This window comes from Gobius niger (genome assembly GCF_951799975.1).
Source record: "Gobius niger genome assembly, chromosome: 24".
NCBI classification, from domain to species: domain Eukaryota; kingdom Metazoa; phylum Chordata; class Actinopteri; order Gobiiformes; family Gobiidae; genus Gobius; species Gobius niger.
Genome location: NC_136875.1, coordinates 3,290,951 through 3,310,489, shown reverse-complemented (window position 1 = coordinate 3,310,489; position 19,539 = coordinate 3,290,951). Strand labels below are relative to the sequence as shown.

At 41.7% G+C, this 19,539-nt stretch overlaps 1 long non-coding RNA gene across 1 annotated transcript in view; it reads left to right on the top strand.

The window, feature by feature from the left end:
* The window catches only part of LOC306982338, a 342,720-nt gene that overhangs the window by 148,554 nt on the left and 174,627 nt on the right, over window positions 1-19,539 (top strand). The gene's annotated exons all lie outside the window — the stretch shown is intronic.

The following is a 19,539-nucleotide window of genomic DNA, read 5'->3' as shown; positions in this document are numbered from 1 at the left end:
CATAGTGCAGGCTGGAGAGCAGAGGGCTGCGCAGACGGGCAGCGCTCCTTGCAATCTTCAGCGTCTTCCCTTGCACAAAAAGTGGGCAGGACAGGCCCATGCTTTAGAAGGCGGTGGGTTATGGGGTTGTGAGAGTGAGGGGGGTATTAGGTTGTACTTTGTCCCGCAAAAGCTACATAACTTTTGTAATGTTGACTAAAGCTGAAATAAAACTGTCCCTCCTCTCACTTTGCAGCAGCCCCCGCAAAGTCACTGTTTGTGAAATGCTTCTTTTATGGACTGAGCTGTACACGAGGAGCAACAATGCAAAAAGGAAACACGGGAAATCTTGAGACATTCAGTGAAAGTATTAAAGAAAAGAATAAGTAACAAAACAACAAAACAAAACACTTGTCCCTTTACATAAAAAAAAAAAAAAAGGTAAATGGACTCAACTTGTATAGCGTATTTTCTACCTTTATCAGGCCCAAAGCGCTTTACAGTAAGAACCCAGTCAGCCATTCACTCTCATTTATACACCAATATACGCAGACACTGGAGGCAAGTGTCTTGCCCAAGGACACAACGACAGTGTACATTTGTGGGAGCTGGGATTCGAGACGACCCGCTCCACTATCGGCACCACCGACCCCCCCAGTAATAGTAGTAGTAGTAGTAGTAGTAGAAGTAGTAGTAGTAGTAGTAGTAGTGTAATGTTAAATAAGTGTAATGGATTTATAAACAAATTAATGTAAAAAAAAAAATCCAGATTAATATTTGAGTAATTACAGCTATTTGTGTCATCACTATTGCATAATACGTACAAAGGAAAAAAAACAGGTTCATCAACAAAAGAAAACAACCATAAACTTTTACTTGTTTACTAAACAAATGTACATCTCCAGTCTTACGGCATATACTTTAAAGACCCTTTTTATTGCAAGAAGTAGCTGAAGGGATTAATTTATTACTTTTATACTTATTAATTTATTTCATAATAATCGATTTATTTAACTGTTATACTTATTCATTTATTTTACAATAATTCATTTATTTTTACCTTGATACTTATTCATTTATTTTTGTAATAATCAATTTATTTTAAATGTATACTTTATCATTTATTTTACAATTATTAATTTATTTTTTCTTTTATACTAATTCATTTATTTTACAATAATTCATTTATTTTTACTTGTGTACTAATTCATTTTTTTAATTATCATTTATTTTTACTTCTATACTTCATTTATTTTTATAATAATAATTCATTTATTTTTACTTTTGTACTAATTCATTTTTTTTATAATCATTTATTTTTACTTCTATACTTATTCATTTATTTTTGTAATAATCAATTTATTTTAAATGTAGCCTATACTTTATCATTTATTTTACAATTATTAATTCATTTTTTCTTTTATACTTATTAATTTATTTTACAATAATTCATTTATTTTTACTTTTGTACAAATTATTTTTTTTAATAATCATTTATTTTTACTTCTATACATTTATTTTTATAATAATTCATTTATTTTTACTTTTATACTTATTCATTTATTTTTATAATAATCAATTAATTTTAAATGTTTACTTATTCATTTATTTTACAATATTTCATTTGTTTTTACTTTTATACTTATTCATCTATTTTTATGACTTATAATGATTCATGTATTTTCGGAATAGCATGTTTTGCAAACACACGCTGCCAAAACCACATTCTTGCCTGGGAGAAGAAGATTGGAGAACGGACCCGCCTGTGCAAACATAATTCATGCTGATTGTGATAAAAAGCTGAGCACATTTACAAAGGTGCAGAGGGAACATAAGACATTAAAAAGAAAAACACTACAGTACAACACACATGAGGTAGGACATAGGACAACAGAACAGTATATTAAGCAGAGAAAAATGTCAAATACTGGTCATAAAAGAAACAAAAAACTACTACAACTAAAACAAAAAATTGATAAGAAATTCAGAGTAGGATAAAGTCAATCCAAAGAATAGGAAGCATAACAAATACAGAAAACAAATGGGTTTCATGAATTAGTTATTGAATAATTGGGTTGTAATTCACTCCCCAGGCCACTCCTAATTTTTGTTTTGTCTTGTTCCCACTATGTCCCAAAGTAAAGTGAGGTGCATTCAAATAAGCACTGAGCTTGCCCTAGTCTTTACATTTTTTTTTATTTTCCCTACTTTGTGAGCTTAAGCTGATGTGATGCATTAAAAGCAGGGGCAGGGTGCCTGGGCGAGTTACCCCACAGGGCCTACAGCACTGGCCGGAGGCATCCACGCACCCGCCGTAGACCAGAGCAGGGTAGAGATGAGCGGAATCATGGGAGAGGGACGAGAAAAATTAAATATCATAATAATAATAATAATATGAATTTGAATTATAATACAAAATGATGAGATGGGGGGAGAGAGAGAAATGTCATATACTTATTATTTTACCCATGAACAAATGCTACAATTATATAATCTAACTTTGTGCTGAATTTCACGCATTTATGTTTTCGCATTTTGGGCCGAAAGATGAACAGATTAACTGTAATTCTGACAAAATGGAACATCCAACCACACAGCAGCGTTTAGGCAGCATTTACTGAGAAAGATTCAATTTATCAAACCCGATCTGTCTTTCACAGGCAAAAACCACAACCCAATATAGTCATTGTTTTCATCTCCAGGGCCGTTGCCATGGAGATGGAATTGCCCGTATATGGTCATGTTTGAAAACAGTTCAAACAATTTGGAGAAAAATCTAACTTTTTTCTAATTATACAAAAACTACTTTAACAAATGCTGGATTATGAACATAGTTTTCTACTAAATAAAGATGCAAAGACATGGGGAGGAGCAAATGGCGGGATCTAACATCATGCTAATGCTTACTACGACTGTTGTTTATTCACTTCTACTGAACTGCTGTGAATAAACATCCATGTGGAGCAGATTTAGACTTGACTTTATTTGTATGTATATATCTTGTATGTATCTTTTAGTCAGCACCACTTCCACACACACGGGAAGTTTCAGACATGTCCACGTTATCTTTCCTTCAGTTGCTACAAGACTTCCACAAAAATAAATAAGTATGGGCCCACATCGTTACAAAACACTTATAAACAAAGATACATGATCATATTTGAGAGTCTATAATGGTGTTCCACACACGGTCTGTCACTGCCCTCTGCTGGTGTAAACTGGTACAGCACCAACAACTCGCCTTAAAGGATTCAGGCCAATGTGACACGAAACAAGTCATGAAATCAAAAGTGGTTTGTGATGCATCAGAGTGGATAAGAGCTCACTTGGAAAATAAATGTTCAAACTCAGAATACTTTTACTTCAGTTAAAAAAGTGCAGTGGTGCAGAAAGTAACGGAAGAAATTAAAGTAAAACCTTTTCTTTATGACAAAATACGGGAGTATGTGCACTTTTGTACTGCTTGGATCGTGAGCCTCCTTGTGTTGGGAGGACGATCGACCCTCGGGCGAGGCGCCTGGCCGCGGGAGGACGGGCTGGACGTGACGCACCGGGTTGGGCTGCGTGACACTGGTGAGGGAGGGGCACGTGGAGGACTGGGACGTCCCCCGGACAGAGCGGCAGCAGCAGCGGGCTGTCCGGGCTCTTTGAACACCTCTGTCAGAGTCTCCCAAAGCGGGACAGACCCCCGCCTGGACTAACTCATTTGACTGTTTTTGATCCGTGCGTTAGACGGTTTTAAAGCACGACGCGGAGTCAAGAACACCACGACGCGCAGTTATACCACCATTTTATAACATTTTTCTTTTTACATTTACTAAACTCTCTATATGCCAAACTACAGGGACTATTTTATGTGGGCTTTTAGCCGGTCTTACACTGTCTGAAGGCTCGTCTCAGAGTGAGCCTCTCTCTGCTGTGAGGATCTCCGTCAGGCTCATCGACACAACATCAGCACAGAATCACAACACAACAGGACTAACCAGCACTTTCCCGTGGAAGTAAACACCGATACAGTGTTTTCTAAATGTTGAAATCATCCACAAAATCCATCTCATACGTTCTCATACGTTAAGCCTTTATCTGATTCAGCTGTGTCATGTGTTGCTATGGCGACGCCCACAGCGGAGTGATATCCCAGTGATTTGACTACCGGACTACGTGTGCGGTTATACCAAAAAAATGCACCAGCCAATCACAATCCAGTATTCACCCAGACCATGGTGTAATGGTGCGTTCATGTGGTCCTCAGGAACTCGGGCGAAAGACTTCCCCAGTTGGAGAACGCAGGTGAACGCTCACACAACTGTGGAGAACGTCTGGGGAGCTCGGGTCAAAACGAGCTTCTCCACTTCAGCACCTGACGCAGAAATCAGCTGATCTGTTCTTTTTTTGTTGATGTGAGCTTTTTAGTTAAGCACTGATACTAGTGTGAGCCGTCGTCATCCTCGTAGTGACAAAATTGTGAGTGAAATGACCGACATCAACATTAGCAAAAAGTTAATTTACGTGATATATTTTTTTGAACTAAGAAACTAAGCTAACGACGTGTATAAATGATTAGCTCAGCGAAGCGCTAATCCACATGAGCACAAACGGTAAACGAGCTGCCCAGTGCACATGAACGCACCATAATCCCTTTTAACCGTCACTATCAGCTGCGCCACCACACTCTCACCTGATCCTAGTGCAGTGTACTCCACCCTCTCTCAAAGACCCGCCTCGGCCCCCAGGCCAAACTGTGGCCCCCACTTCTTTTCAACTTTTCAAACAACAATTGCATAGCATGAACATTAGGGTGCAGTGAGGTTCAAAGTAAAAACCATCAGGTAAAGAGTCCTTGAGTTCTTTCAGAAACACAATAAAAGCAGGTTTAGTGGCAAAAGACTTTTGCCACAAGAAGATTATTAACGGGAAAAAAAACAATATTTTTCTTGTTCTCCAAAATAGCTCCAAATGTAACATCAGCATAAGCCAAAGACATTATTCCTAAATGATCTGAACTTCTGAGAATGTTGCTGCTCCATGTCTCTTCCACTAGGGGGCAGCCCTGGACCAGTGAAGACATGAGGGACAAACTGGGACAGATCTATTCTGGACTTTAAGATGAGAGAGTCACTGATCCTGAAATGTAAAACGGTCACTAACACAGAGTGAAAGATCCTTGAGCCATGAGGAGGCTCTGCTGGACTTGACTTCAGGATTATTTAACCTTAATCACACCTTTACAAGAGTCACCTGAACGCCCCGCCCACACACAAATGTGCTCGAGACTTTAAGAGGCTATAAAAAAAAAAAACTGAAGGACTGAGATACTTTTATTTTGAAGGTCTGACTCTCCTCTTTCCATACGTATAAAAATATTATAACTTTAATACATTTTTAACCCTTTAATTGCCAACTTTCTGACCCAAAGTCACTACGGTGCATGTTCAAAAAACACCAAAAATGAAATATCTTATATAAATAAAATTGCGAAAACACGGCCGTGATGTTGTCCAATAGAAAGCACCTCCAGACAATAAAATAATATGTCAGGTTTGTGAATCCAATCACGATCAAACACTGATGAGGAAAAACATGTGTCAATTTTCGTTTTGGAGATTTCTTACAAAAACTGGTCTATACAGTGATGCGCGGGTCAGGTCTTTTTTGCTTTCAGAAGTATTGTCATTTGTTTTTCTCAAGGCATTTTGATATGCTCATATATGAACGTTGATTAAGGTATATTTAACAACAACATATAAATATTGAGAGGAAAAAAAAAGGAGAATTTCATGACTGATGATTTCATGGCTTGTCGCATTACGCTGCCGTGTGTTATGCATAAGTCAGGCTGTAGTTAGGCATAAGTTGTGGTCTGTGTATGGATTCTCTATATATACGCCCACAACTGAAAAACTACATAGAAAGTTCAGCATATGCAGCGTAAGCAGGCTAGATCGTCAAGGTGTGACAGCCCCATTGCATTTATTTATGTAGCGGTGATTTTAGTAAAAAAAAACTCCATTTGTGGGCACTTCAACACAAAACAACCAAAAAATTTTTTTTACTTTTTCTTTTATATTGAAGCTCTAACTCTCCTCTGTTCATACATATACAAATATTTTAACTTTTTATACATTTGAACACTTTTATGACCGACTTTGTGTGGCAAAGTCTCTCATTGTGGCCCATTCATTTACATAGGAGCCCATAGACTAAGGGCGCACTCACACTTGACATCCGAACTTGCCACTCTGCTCGTTTGACGAAAGACCTGGATGCCCCGAACGGCCCGCGCTCACACTTACACAAACGAACCGAGCCGTGGCCGAGCACGAGAAGTTGTTTACAAGTGCACGTGAGCAGCAGCAGCGCAACATAATGCGGAAGAAACAAAAATAAACAGCTGCGTGAAATAATGTCTATGAGCCCTGTCACATCTCTTCACTCCACTTTTCTTTGCATTTTACTACAGTTTAACAAAAAGGGCTGTGGTGAATATAATAGTCGATTTTAATAAAGCAGAGAAATAGAGAAGTGCGCGTCCCTCTGTCCCGCTCAGCTGAGGCGGGGGTGGAGCAGCACCTGCCGCCCTGAGCCTTTCTTTGGAGTCATATACAGCCTTTAAAACAAGGCTACGAGAACAGAAGATATGACGCTTAGTTTATGTCATTCATTGCTGCTTCGGCCACTGGTTAAACAGCTTTATGTTGGTGAACTCCTGGAAGTCTACGCTTTACGTTACAACAAAGCACTTCACACGAACGTGCACCAAAATCACAAGCGATAAAAACACCCGCAGGTTTTATCTGTCCCACTAAAGCCTGCGGCCAAACCGGGTACAGCAGCAGAGAAGCTCGGACACAGGGCGGGAGAAGCGCAGCCGCTCCCGTAAAGTCAGCCCGAGACGTGCGTGAAGCGGCCAGGGCGTCGGGAGTGAGCGGTCGGGGAGACGAGCGGTATGTGGCCGGGGGTCCGGGGAGACGAGAGCGAGGCAGCCGCTGCTCTGCCGTTTCTCACTGTCTTACGTGACAAATGCACCCGCCCACACAACCGCCGCTTGTATCCGTGCGTGTGCGCAAACACGAGCAACCGAGTCGCGCTCTGGCCCCCCTCCTCTAAGCGGCCAAAGCCTGGAACCGAGTCCGACTCGGGCACGGATCGATTGCACTCACACTACACAAACGAACCGCGCAGAGGGGGCTTCCAGCGCTTGGGCGCGGTTCAGATGGACAAGTGTGAGTGCGCCCTAAGACTATAGATGACATTGTAACCCCTACTTTTCAAACTTCTGCATATTTTTCTGAACCTCGAGGCTTCAAACTAACGCCCTGACACATTATTTTCACCATCGGGTCAGTTTGACCTAGTGTGGCCAGAGGAAGAAAAGAATGGAAAGAGGAGAGTCAGACCGTCAAAATAAATTAAAAGTTTTGAAAAATATCAATCCTTCAGTTTTTTTTAGAGCCTCTTAAAGTTTCAAGCACATTTTTGTGTGGAAGGGACGTAAACCTGAGTATTTTTATTATGACGGTTTACAATGGAGTAAAAATACAAATGACATCACATTATTCTAGATCATCCAAAAATACACAAAATTGAACATAAAACAACGCACTTTCTTCGATATTTCTTTTTTTTTTGCTCCAACTTCATCCTCATTACACCAGGGCTTAAACTTTGATTTTTGTTCCTCATTAAAAATTACAACTTTTTTTTTTTACGTTGAGATTGTACGACTTCGTTCTCGTCGTGCGTTTTTATTCCGTTTTAAATGTTGCACAAAACCTCATTATTTAATAAGGCGAGACACTGCAGGTGAATAGGGAAAAAATGTATATTTACAGATATCAATTTGAAACTTTTGCTGTAGATCACTGGCATAAATGTGAGAAAAAAATAAGTTTTCTGTCATTTTATCTTTTCATATAAGAACAAGGTGTTTTATGCCTAAAAATGCCCCAAATTTCCCATCTTTTCGGCGACGAAATCTGAATAATGGATAGAGCTACATTCAAATTTATGGTTTCATTTTATTGATGAATGAGTTGCTAAGACTGTCTCAGAGGGGATTTTGGATTTCTTGTTTAGTTTTAAAATAAGCTGTTTTTTTTAGTGGAAAATGTTGTAAAAATTAAATTTTCGCCTCATTTTTTGACATTCAAAACTCAATAAATGGGGCTTAAGGATTAAATAATGAAAAATCCCTCTGAAAAAATCTTCCAAATATTGTTCAGTCCAAGGCTGGAAAATGTGAAGTCTTTAGGTCCGACTGACGTGGACATAGTGTCGCCACAATGACAGAAAAATGTGTTTTGAGAAAAAGGCCCTTGAAATTGTGTTCTCCCATATAAGTCTATGGGGGAACATTGAATCAGCGCAATATTTAAACATGTTATTGTGAAGATTAGGCATATTTTCTGTTCCCGGGTGAAAGCTTGTATGTTCAGAGACCAATTTGGCCCAAAACCTGAAAACTGAAAAAATTGACTTTTGCCTGCAGTGTCTCCCCTTAACAAAATTTGGATAATTTGGAACCATAGACGTTTACCTGAGCAGAAGAGAAGGAGCAACAGCAGAACTGGAGGATCCATGACTGACCGAACCAGGCTGGACCAGGTCTGAACCGGGTCTAAAGCGGGTCTAAAGCGGGTCTACAGCGGCTCTGTTACATGGTGTTATATCCTTATCTGCCGTCACTTCCTGTGTGTGACATTCAAGTTTAATCTGAAAAATGCCTAAATTGATAACATCGGAAATGTACTGGAACATGTTGCACCACCACCGCGGTTTATCTCACATTAAGATCATCTTCAAGCGTCAACTTTAGTTTTATTTACAATTACAGCGCCTGCAGTAATGAATGTAACAGGACAGCCAACAAGCACTGTTAGTTAAGACAGGTTTAATGACAAATGCCACAAATGCCCCGCCCCCCCCAGGGTCAGATCCTGGTTGGTTCATTCTGTCACGGATACAATGAAAAAAACCCAAATGCATTCACTTTTTTAGCTGAATAGGTTGTATTTCCTGCAGTTTCGTGCCTTTTAGGCCCAATCTCAATTCTCTTTTCTACCCCTTCCCCTAGTCCTAGCCCTTGCCCTTTCCCTACACCGTGTAACCAAGGGCGAGGGTTGAAAAGACCGCCTTAAGAAATGGGACAGCCCGCCATTTGACTGCATTTACTATTAACACAGATGATTAAGGTTATGTAAAAAAAAATGAAAAAAAATCAAGCCTTGTCTCTACAGCATGTTTCTACTGAACCAGTTCATCACTTGACTGATACTGTTCTGTAACACCTAAACAACAGGACTCGTCTCAGAGCACAACGGCACGGGCCCGGACTCAAAGCACAGCGGCACGGGCCCGGGCTCAGAGCACAGCTTGTTAAAGAGGGGGTATTATGCTTTTTTCAGCCACATAGCACCAGTCTATATCACACTACAATGATGACCAAACCTTCTGTTGGTCTGTAAATGCAGTAAATCAGAATCACTGCCTTGTATAAAATGTCTCTCTCAAAATGGCTGTAGTGAATGTCTTGAAATAGGCCTCTGTCTCTTTAAGAACCTCTGAGCCTTTAGACACGCCCCCTCCACACGCTGTCTGTGGCATCAGTGGGGAGGGGGTTCTGCTGAGGAGCAGTGGTTGGTTACTCGGCTGGTGACGAAAGCTCGGAGGCGTCTCCAGGAGGTGGGGGCGTTCCTAGGAGGACTCAGGCAAACCTATCCCTAAAATGGCCGCCATCAGAGTTTTTACAGATTACTCAGAAATACGTGAATGTGCCAAGGCAACACTTCAGGCATGTTTTTAATGAGGGAGTGACAGAATAACAGGATGTAAAGCTTGACAACGTCCATTTTGCATAACACCCCCCTTTAAGTAAATTGCATATTTGTATGTGACATTTAACCTAAGTAATTTGCAATGTACTGCCCACTTTCTGGATTTTGGGCGACAGCTACGTCTGGCGAGCGGAGAAGCGGGCAGCAGAGACCACGGGCCGCTCATTGGTGCCTTGCTACAGTGGTTCGGCCAGGGAGGTCTGCGCTGGAGCGGTCTGGTGCCCGGCTTCTACCGCGTCCTTCGGGGGAGATCCGAGAGCGTCGACCTGGTCGCAGAGATGAAGCGGGACCAGCAGTACCTCCACAGGCAGTTCCCGGCCATGAAGATCGTCTCGTCTGAGCTGTCAGACCGACGCCGGTGGAGGAACGCCAAGCCGGGGCAGATTCAGAAAGCGAAGAAGTTTGTGAATAATGTGATGAGGGACTTTCTGAATGGTTTAGGTGGTTGCATGGTCTGTCATCCTGCCATAAAGCATGATTGCCCTGGCCTATTCGTTAAGGATGGAGTTCATTTCTCTGATTTGGGAAATGATATTTTTAAAAATGATTTAGCCACAACGCTCAGAAAGCACTGTCACCGGGTGTAAATGTGACATATTTGCATAATCTGGTGAAACCCGGTGATGAGGTTTTTTTGTGTTAGTATTTGATTATGGCATTTTAACTTGCACATATGTCAGGGCCCATTCTTTGAGGTAGGATCACGTTTTTTTCCCTTTTTGCGATGTTTTTTTCTTGCTAAATATTTTACGTGTATCTTCATTATTTTATTTATTTGGATCATTTGTATCTGGTCCTCTCATGATGCTTTTCTTTTCTTTCATTTTATTATATTATCTTATATCTTGTGTCCATGTTTTGTCCAATTATCTTTCCTCTGCTTGAATAAATGTTTGCAAATATTAAGAAAACATTTTCCCTGCTTTTTTTGCATTACACTATAGTCTATGGGAATTAAAAAGCATTACATTTGACATTAGCTTCTGCTTGTATAAATACATGTTTAATCTTATTTAGACAAATACCTCTTTGGTCCTCAGTGGGTGAAGAAACAGCTGTGTTGAAGTTGTTCTGATCAGAAACATCCCAATCAAAGTCTAAAACAACAGCAGCTCATTCAGTTACTGCAACTTCATTTAAAGGAACAGGCCACCGTTTTTCCATACTGAGATATGTTCTTACCTTAGCTTTGACGAGTTCTTTAGGACCTGTCTGATCTTCCCCCGTGCCTTCAGTCATGTAAACACAGCGCAGACGGCGTTAGCATTTAGCCTCTCCCTCTCTCCTCTATAGCTCCAAAACAGGTCAAGATAGAAGCTACCAAGCTCTTCCACGTTTTCCCTATTTAAATATGGTTACGTGAAGTGTTCCACTACAAAGTATAATTACTAGAGATGGGCATAGATTATTTTTTTTAATCTAGATTAATTCTGAAATTAATTTAGATTAATCTAGATTAAAATGGCTCGCTTGAATTCTGCCGAAGCCATTCAGAATATGTGTGCTGCCCAAAAAATGACTAAAAGTAAGTCTTTGAGAACGAGTTTCTCAAGTCGTTAGACCAGGACTTTTATCGATACTCCTTATCGATCCGGGACTTTAATGGTGCTCTTATCGGTACTTTAAAAGAAAAAAGAAAAACGTTAGATAGAGGCTACTGTATATAGGCAATGTAGCCTAGGCCAATATTTTTATTAAACTTTTTTATTACACATTTACTCTGCATTTGGACCTAATGTATTCCCAATTTGTGCAAACACTTAATATATGGGAGGTAAAATACAAGTATAGACTACGACTACGGCCCGCCACGTCCCTTTGACCGGCCCCCACCCCCTCTGCCCCCCACCATGTAAACCGGCCCGATGAGGCCATTCCCAAAATTGGTCAAAATGTTTTTTTTTTTATTATTTGTTTTTATTGCTTTTGGCAAATAACATGCTTGTATTTTTGTTTGTTTGCTTGTTGTTGTTTAATTAAAAATATATTTCGTTATAAAATTAGTTATGCTGGGTTTACACATAGGCACTATGCGTTACTAATGGCATTTTTTCGTCATTTTTCCGCCGGCTTTTCCTCCTCCTGCGGTTGTTCCTCCTGATGTTTGGGAGCCAGTCCCTGCCACCCCTATTGCCGGTGGGTCAACACCGGCCGCACTGACACGTGTGCGCGGTCACGCCACTGTGTGCGTCGTTTGCGGAAAAAATAGACTCCACTCGAATCGGGTATTTGTGACAGTGCGAGGCTCTGTTCAGTATGAAGGCGTTACGTTTCGCTTTTTACAGCGGGTCAGCGGCAGCAGCTCGGGGGGTGTCGCAGCATGTCGTTCCCGTGCACACCTGTCTCACCGTGCGCACCTGTCTCACCGCGCGCACCTGTCTCACCGCGCGCACCTGTCTCACCGCGCGCACCTGTCTCACCGCGCGCACCTGTCTCACCGCGCGCACCTGTCTCACCGCGCACACGTAGCGGCAGGTCCGACACCGCGCTCTCGTGCGGGGCTTTTAGTGCTTATTTTAGCGCGGGTGATGCGACCCCGTTAGCCCGACTGTTCTCACAGAAACAGTAAATAAAGTCACTGTGGATCAGTCGTAGAACCTGCTGCTCTTCGCCTCTTTATCCGATTCTCACTCGTCACTTAATCCATAACAAAAGTAGCTCCAGCATCCGCGTGGCAGTTGTTTTGGTTTCAGAGGAATCACGTCACAGCGAGGCTGCGCGTGAGATGCATTCATCCGGACCCCGGCCGGAATACTTTAAGCCCTGCCAACGTACGTTTCTTTTTTCTTCTTCTCCATCTTAAAAATCAACGCATGCATACCCATTATTTTATATAAAAACAGTATTTGATCCTTTCAGATTGGGAACGCTTGCCTCAAAATCGTGGAGGAGGAAGCAAAAAGAGTTGCAATTAAACTTTCCAGTCTTATTATTAGTATTTCTCATATTGTGTATTGTGTCTTACTTTTTTACATTTGTTGAAAGGGAAAAGATGTTTACATTGCTGACCTCTATGGAGGAGCGACCATAGACCCACTGCTCACGTTGCCTGTAAGTTCATTGCTTATTTGTTTAACAGACACAGGTTCAGAGGATCACTGAAGGCAGCTGGATGTAGAATGAATGTAGTGAGTGAGTGAGTGGTTGGTAGTCGTAGGAGGGGCCGATGGCACAGACTGGTTGCCTCGCTTCCGTCAGTCTACCCTAGGGCAGCAGTGGCTACAACAGTAGCTTACCACCACAGAGTATGGAGGGAATGACTAATGACGACAGTGAAACTTGGTAACACAGGCTTACAGTACAAATGTAAGCCATTATTACTATCATTATAATTCACAGGAAAACATGGCGTCTAAAGATGCAGTTATGCTGCCAGCCTGGAGCCACCGGTCAGGTCTTCCTGACCATTACCTTCTCTGTAAGTTGATTTTTTTTGTTCAATGAGTGCTGGATTGTGTAATATATAATAACACAACTTCACATTCCAGATTCTTTTTGTGAAACAAAGGCAAATGGTGCTGCTGGACTCATTAAACCCTGAGGGCTTTGGCGATGAGACATACAGAAGTATTTTCAGGTGAACATGTATATGTTAAGACTGATGTCTAAACTACAAAGATACTTTTCTGCAGACAAATGGCCAATTCCATTCGGCAAGGACTGTGGCTGGAAAAGATGGGAAAAGACATAGAAGTATGTTTTAAATTAGACTCTGCACCAAATAATTAATTGACTTCATTCTCTCTTCTTTTGTAGAATTTTCCAGTCCAGTCCACATTCAAAGACTTTAAGACATAAAGGGATCTTTCTGCTGATGGTATGCCACCTGCTTTGCGTGCATATAGGCTTCGCTTTTGTGGTTTATGTATGTGACAGAACAGTTGGGCCTGAGACAGTAACACTACAGTTGTCTTGGCCCTGGAACTACTCGCAGGGATCTTTTACTACACTAGTGTCTTAAGGCAACATGAAAGAATAAAATGTATATTGCTATGAGGAGGAATTTACAGTTAGATTGCCTGCAGTGGAAGTTATTTGTAAGCAACCAAAAGCTGGAGGCCTTGTGGGTTTTCCAACTAGACAATTGGTGGAAAAACTAAATATTTAACAACTTTTATATTGTATTGTGCAAAATTATATTCTAATTGTGAACAAATGTACTTTGCAATTGTTGTCAGTGAAATCCATCCATCCATTTTGCTCCACTTTATCCAGGGCCAGGTTGTGGAGGCAGCAGTCTGTGCAGATTCCCCCAGACTCCTCTTTCCGCGCACACCTCTCTGCTCAGACGGCTGCCTCCATTACCCGGCCCAAGATAAAGTGGAAGAAAATGGATGGATGGATTATTATTACAACAATTCAATAACATAGTTAGTAGGGATGGGAATCTAAGGCCTGTGTCCGATCCGATTCGCATCTCGATGCACCGATCCGATTCATTTAAGATACACTTGGTGATATCAGAGCTGCAATGCGATTCCAATCATCACCAAGACCACGATGCATCTCGATCCACACATCTGTAACCACCACCAGCCCGATACGATCCACACATCTGTAACCACCACCCGCCCGATACGATTCCATTTAGGCCGATTATCACGATGCATCTCCATGTTTCGTGATCCACGCTTTGCTTGATGCAATGATTCAACAGAACCAGTTCAAATAAATTAAGATTTGACACATATTCACAATTATTGAGGCCATTAATTGATATTATACAACTTTAAAGTTAACTACATTTTTTTTTAATGTATATTTAAACTTTTTTTGGTTTTGTATCTAAAAAGAAAATGGGTTCTCAAGATAAATATCTGCTCCAGTCCAAGACTTCAAAATGACACTCAGGAGAATAACTTCTTTCGAAGAGGTCTTTTATTCAGAAGTTACAGCTCAATATGCATTCCAACGGACGTCTTTCCACGCAAGTCTGTGTAATACAGCTTATGTTTCCATTTTATAACTTCGGATATCCTGCCCCCTAAACCAGACGCGCCTCTTGGCCTTAAACACTGACAGTACGGGCAATTCGGGACACAGCAAGTTTGCTTAGTCATGACACTTTTACACAAACAACTAGCAAGTTTGCTTAGTCATGGTAGATGTTCCAAGACACCTACGTGGACAAGGACACTTTGCACAAACAACTCATTTGACCATGATAAGACATTAAATGACCTCGGCGAAGGTTTATAACTTCGTACAAGATTAATTTTCTCCACATATCCTATATATTCTATGGGTTTATCCACCTTAAGATTGTTTGTTCTTTTGTTTTTTCAACAATTTTGGGGGGACAATTATTATTAATCTCTGATCAGTATTGTTAAATTAAAAAGGCGATTGTGTGCATTATTTCCACATTAATAGCGCACACAGAAAAGCGAATTAATGGGCGGGGCTCCCTCTGCCTCAGCGCAGTCTCACGTGTACTTCCACCTGGCTCAAATGCAGTTAAGTGGATTTCTGGACTCCTCCTGGACTCTTTATGCTTGTAAGTGACCTAATGACTTGGGCAAAAGAAGATGGCTGATCATGGCGATGTTTGGAATATTTATCAGTGTTTGTTCCTGCAACTTTTCATGGCGTTCTGCACACGGGACGTCCTTCATTCAAAACAGCGCAGAGGCCAAACCAACTCCACACCGCGGATGTGTTTCTGAACTTCTGCCGCTCTCAGCCTGGAGTTTACCGGTAAGACATACGCGCTCCTCGTAGGAGGAGCATCATGTGCCCGAAGGGGCTTTACATCCGTAACGTATCTAGATTAAACCGATATGAGCGTAAAATCCGATGCATCTTATGTTTATGCTCTGAACTGCATCGATCTGTGGCTTCTCTGCCGATGCACTCACATCTCTCATGCACAAATCGGTGTATCGATTCAAATCGGTATTTCGTCCCATCCCTAATAGTTTGTCCCGGAAAATATTACAGTATACAGTGTTCAATGGAAATATAAAATTCATGAAATGTTATCTTTTACAGCAGGGCTCTTCAATTACTTTTGTCACTGGGCCAGATTTGTCGGAGGTCATTGGCCACTGGGCCGGTCAGTCGGTGAGCCGACCACCGCCACCAAACATATTCATATTTTTAAGATAAATAAATGATAATTTCCTTATAATCAATGCTTGAATAGAATATAATTGGACCTAAACACAATAGTTGTTTTATATTCCAGCATTTTAGGCTTTAGAAACATTGCAATAACATATTAATACAGAATAATAAAGAGCCTAATAATAAACTAGGACTACTCAGAACAAAACCAGGATTAAACCAGGGCAAAGCATGATATATCAGGGCTACGGCAGGACTAAATCCCATAAACCAGACCCAAGGCCTGATGAGAGTTACATGTGAGACCAGCTCATCAAACTCCTGCTCAGCCACTGCTCCTCTCAGCTGACGGGACAAGCGCTGACCAAACCCCTGAGCCGCTGTTCTCCAGCTTTATGATCAAAGTGAAAGAAGCTCCTCCACATATTCAGCCTCTCTTTTGCCTGTTAACTTCACAAAGAGCATCTCTGCACTTGTACATTTCCCACAAAGACGTATCGAATGAAGTCGGAGGAGAAAGGAAGAAAATACACCTGTCAGATTCATGATTCAGATGTTATTTAGTTAAGTTAGAGCCCAGAGAGCAGGTTAAACACGCGCTGCAGGTGCAGGACACTTATCCAAAACTCACCACCATCTGCTTCATCGTCCGCTTTACAAACATCCACAACTGAACTGGTGTTTCTGACCGGTCGCTGGTCAAGCCCTTTGTAACGATGAAGACGACAGGGAAACATGTGGTCATCTGTGGCGGGGGGGGGAGAGCGCTGCTTCTGCGCGGGATAGTCCGAACAAAAGTCCAAAAACACGCTACACACTGTCCCTGTGCTTCGGTTTAGAAAACCTGTCAGTCCGTCCAACGATCAGCTCCTGTTCACTCAGTTTACAACGTTTAAAAGAGCCATGTTTTCATTTGAGCCGCACTGTAGGAGCGACGCTAGCTAGGCTGCAGGCACACTGTCTGCTACGCAAAGCAGCGCGATTCCGGCGCGAACGCGGCCGGGATGATGCCAAAAAATAGATATACTTATGGAAAATGAGGCGCTGGCCAGATTTAATTGGTTGATGGGCCGGAGCTGGCCCGCGGGCCGCCTATTGAGTAGGCCTGTTTTACAGTATGCGCTCTGTCGTATGGTGTCTCCTCTGAAGGCACTTCATAACATTTCTGGCTATCACCAGCTTTTTTCTCTCTTTAGTGTGAGATGCCTTTAATCCGCCGTTGGTGGTGTATCCAGCTTACATTAAACCTTTTATTTCTATTTTTATTTTTATTAAGTTTATAAAACATTATTCAGTCATTTCAACTCTAAATGATACCTATAGGCATGGTCACAAATGTTCTCACTGGATGGAAGAGGCAGGTGAGCTTCTGAAGGGAACAGTAAGTCCTGTATTCAGAGTCCCAAAAACCCTGCAGACCCATCAAAGTAAGTCTTGCACCAAACTGAGGATGGCACTTTCCTACATTTGATTAATTTTGTTCAAGCCTTTAATGCTCTTCTTCAATATTCCCACCATTTAGGCACAATCAAAGAAGAGTCAACGGTGCCACATATTGGAGGTATTGTTACTACTGTACTGATTTGTTTGCTTTGTAGCCTAGTTTTACAACAAAGGTACTTTTTACTCTAACATGGGTAACATGGGTACTCCACTCTGGGGCGAGGGTGTTACAGGATGGGGACGCTGCATTTACAAATCTGGCCCTTGTATGCAAGGTTTTCAGAGACATTGTGTCTTTGAAATCATTTCGCACAGAAGCCCACTTCAAGTGGCTGAATAGTAAGCGCAGCCTGCAATTTGTTTACAAGCACAATGATGCATACGGTAAATATACTTGCTTTTATTTTTACACAGGTGTTTGTACGTGGAGCAAATTTTCTCCTTCATTTAAAAAGAGTTCTATCATATTATGTATTCCATCAGCACCTGTCGATCCTGCAGAGAGCTCTACAAGGACAGCACACCAGGTAGACATTTTCTTTCTGTTCATATGACAATATAATGATGTGATGCTTAACCGATTTTCCAGTGCCAGGTTACTGCAGTCACTTCTGCAGTAACCACTTCTGAGCATGGCCGTATCTACCATTGAGGTGACCGAGGTCCGGACCTCGGTGAATTTTTTTTTATATATTTTTTTTAACACATTGAATCTTGCGCAAATGAATGTTGTAAACACGCGCTTCTACAGGCGGAAGAGCCTCTAGTTCAGACGTGGACGAGCTTGTTATGAACCTAAATGTGTCCACTCTAAAACCGAACCTCATGAGCTGCTTTGGACCCGAGTGTAAAACTCTGCGGAGGCGTGGCTGTGCGTCAGCCTCACTACAACAGCAGCGCCTTTAGCATGAACCGCGCCAAAGTTTGATCAAGATGCAATTTCTTTACTCTCTGTCATAAAGAGAGAGGAGCAAGAGCGCGCGCCGTCAGACTGACGGTGACTCCGATTTATAACAGGAGTTTTCCTCATTCTGATCCGAGGAGCGAGAGAAGAAGCATCTGTGCCTCATCATCGCCTCCTCCTCTGCTGCTCACTTTGTTTCTGTCTCATGCAAAGATTGCAATGTCCTGCGTATAAATGATCTTCACTTTAATGAGCGCTTAAACCAGCGAATATACCAGTGGTTTGACAGAGAGGGCGACGCAGAGGGGGCGGGGCCAGAGCGCAGAGTCCAAACCAGAGTCTGATGTTCAGAATGAGCCAGTCACTGGGATGAAGCAAAACACTCAGCTTTACCCATTCACACCCACAGCCTCGTTTTCAAAACAATTAAAAACGAACATTTTCATTTAATATTTCAGTATTTATTTAGGACAAGACATTCTTATTGGCCTATAACTCAGGCAAGTAAAAATGTTTGGAAAACCTGCTTCACAGTAATAATGGATGAAATAGATATTAAATAGATATTTTGTTTTGTGATATTCATCATGTCAAAGTAGGGGGTACGTGACTCGTGCACGGCTGCACCCACTGCCCTGGGGCAGACTGATGGAAGTGAGGCCAGTCTGCACCATCTGCATGTCCGACCACCATCCACTCACTCACCACATTCACTCAGGCTCCTGGTCCCAAACGGTGCAACAAAAAACAATTTTTGAAAACAACTCAAGGATGAGACAAAAGTGTTTTTGATCACTTAAAATACAGGAAATTACATCTGAATCTTTAAAAAATTCCTGGGGGAGGACCCCCAGACCTTCCGCTTTAAAGAATTATCCGGACCTCACTGTTTTTTACATCCTGGCTACGGCCCTGCTTCTGAGTAGTACCTTCAATTTTGGTGTGCTGTTTATGTACGTATTAGGGATGTCACGGTTACCGGTGTAGCGCTAAACCCCGGTAAAGATGTTGACAATAATAATTACCGTCTTGTTTTTGAAAAAATATTTTACCGCGGTGGATTAGCGCGCCCACAGTTTAGGCAAAGTGAGCCTTATGAGCCGCTGTCTCATCTGCTGAAGCTGCTGCAGGCGCCTCTGTTGCAGGATCAGCCTCAGAGACCGAGCCTGAAGTCTGGACATGTTTTGGGTATTTTAAGAAGCTGAAGCAGGGTTGCCAGGTATGGGCAGCCAAACCCGCCCAAAAATATCTGAAAACCGCGGAAAACCCGCGGACACTGTTAAACTTTTTTGAAACGATTTCAGTTTGTGTAGG